The following is a 2,719-nucleotide window of genomic DNA, read 5'->3' on the forward strand; positions in this document are numbered from 1 at the left end:
GAAGCAAATTATTTACACATTAGATCACTGCATTTGTAAATACTTCAATATTTATCTCTCAAAGAAAGTCCATTTGCTGGAGCATTGACTCATGCCTGTAATCCCAGCACTTTGGGTGGCCGAGGTGGGAGGATAGCTTGAGCCCAGGAGTTTGAGACCAGCCTGGGGAACAAAGCAAGACACTATATCTTCAAAAAAGAAAAATAAGAACATAAGCCAGGTACAGTGGCTTGGAGGCTGAGGTAGGAGGATTGCTTGAGCCCAGGAGTCCAAGGCTGCAGTGAGCTATGATTGGGTGTCTCAAAAAGAAAAGAAAAAGTCTAGTCTTCATAAACACTCTTGTTAGCCCAACATCCAGGCCTTCGCTGAGTTGATGCAGTGGCCTGAGGCAGTTTACCTGGTGGATAGTGGGCGGCAGGAAGCATCGGACATCAGACAGAAGGCAGTTGGTTTGTCTGTATTAACATTTGCTCTGGGATTTTTCAGGAAACTCAGATGCCATTTATCTGGGTTTCTGAGCTGCACAGCTTGACACTGAATGAAAGTATCTTAAGCCATATATGTGAAGAAAAGGCTCTTTTCCAAAAATCTGAACTCAAATTCAATATGAAAAGAACAGGTTGCAGTGGGCCCTGTCGGGAGCCCAGGGAGCTGTAATTCAGGACTCACTAAATGATTCATTCATCTCTGCAGTCCACACCGACAGACCAAGCTGTGCTCTTCACTTGTGAAAAATGAATACCCTGTCTAGGCTATCCTGAGCTAACCCTCCTATTCTTGCCCTTTTTGCTGAAAGGAATTATTGTTAATACAGCTATTTAATTCAGGACTCTCATCCAGACTTCTGAAGCAAAAAGCCAATCAGCATGAAGCTGCTAGCATATTGGTTTTGTGAAGTAAGTGTTAAATAATAATAATAATTACCCCCACTGTACTCTCCAGTGTCACTGTCTGACCACCCTATCCCAGGGGGAGGAGGCCCCCCTCAGGCCAAGGGAGTCTGGCACAGTGACCAGCCAGACTTCACCAAGGCCTCAGGGCTTACTACAAATCAATCATGGCTTTGTACAAGCTGAGCCAGTGCAGTTCTTCCAACTGGCTGCTCCTCTCCAAGAACAATCAGGACTTGGGTGTGCAAACAGGAAGTCTCTCATCACGATGGTTCTCAGATTCCCACCACTGTGTGGGTGCCCGAGGCCTGAGCAAGCCCAGCTCATGTGGCAACATGAGCTGGACAGGAAGACCTAAGTCCACCTAAGCCTTTCATTTCTCACTCTTCACCCCCAGCACAACTTTCTATGAGCATAGATTCTGGAATCTTCGTCCCCAAGACACACAGGAGAACAAGATCTGCTGCAAGACCTTTTTTTGTTTTTTCGAGACATGGTCTCAGGTCTCACTGTGTTACCTAGGCTGGAGTGCAGTGGTGTGATCTTGGCTCACTGCAGCCTCCACCTCCAGGGCTCAAACGATCGTCCCACCTCAACCTCCCAAGTAGATGACCACTTTTTAAGAAGATGTTAAAGATGAGAGCTTACGGCTGGGTGTGGGGCTCACGTTGTGCTCCCAGCACTTTGGGAGGCTGAGGCAGGAGGATCGCTTGAGACCAGGAGTTTGAGACCATTCTGGGCAATAAAGCATGACCCCATCTCTAAAAAAAACTTCTTTAAAAAAGCTGGGTGTGGGCCAGGCGCGGTGGCTCAAGCCTGTAATCCCAGCACTTTGGGAGGCCGAGGCGGGCGGATCACGAGGTCAGGAGATCGAGACCATCCTGGCTAACACGGTGAAACCCCGTCTCTACTAAAAAATACAAAAAACTAGCCGGGCGAGGTGGCGGGCGCCTGTAGTCCCAGCTACTCCGGAGGCTGAGGCAGGAGAATGGCGTGAACCCGGGAGGCGGAGCTTGCAGTGAGCTGAGATCTGGCCACTGCACTCCAGCCTGGGTGACACAGCGAGACTCTGTCTCAAAAAAAAAAAAAAAAAAAAAAAAGATGGGTGTGGTGTCTCACACCGGTAGTCCCAGCTTCTCAGGGGGCTGAAGTGGGAGGATTGCTTGAGTCCAGGAGGTCAAGGCTGCAGTGAGTTGTGATCACAGCCTAGGCGACAGAAGGAGACCCTGTCTCCAAAAAAAAAAAAAAAAGAAAAGAAAAAGAAAAAAAGAAAGAAGCACCTGTTGATGACAAACTCGGCCTTCTGGATGACATAGATGGTTGTATGTAGGTAACAGGGTGGTTTCAGGGATGGCAGGTTCACTTTAGAAATTGCAAAATGCCTAACGGTCTTCAGAACAAGAGATTAGTTAGAAAAGGAAAGTGACAACTGTGTGTTTTCTGCAGGGCCTGTCAGAAAGTCTCTGGTTTCTCTTCATCCCTGAGGTCTGGGAAGGAGGCCTTTTCAGGAAGAGCAGTTTATTTTTGTGAAAGGGATACTTCCTGATTTCAAACATTTGGAACTAAACTGGAACCTATTTTTCTTTCCGATTTCTACGTTTTTGAGGTGTGTGTAAACCCACCAGCGCGGCAGCTGGGAGGACCCCTCAAAGCGGGGCGGGTTGGGTGAGTGAATCCCAGAGGGTAGAGTCTTTGCCCAGATTTGAATCTCATTTGGGTAACGTTTCAGAGCCCTGGGTGGCAGATTGACCATTTATTCAACGGTCCTTCATTCACTCATCCAGCCACTCAGCACATCTTTACTGAGCACGTGCCCTGTGCTGTTCTAG

This window comes from Rhinopithecus roxellana, chromosome 20 (assembly GCF_007565055.1).
Source record: "Rhinopithecus roxellana isolate Shanxi Qingling chromosome 20, ASM756505v1, whole genome shotgun sequence".
Lineage (NCBI taxonomy): Eukaryota > Metazoa > Chordata > Mammalia > Primates > Cercopithecidae > Rhinopithecus > Rhinopithecus roxellana.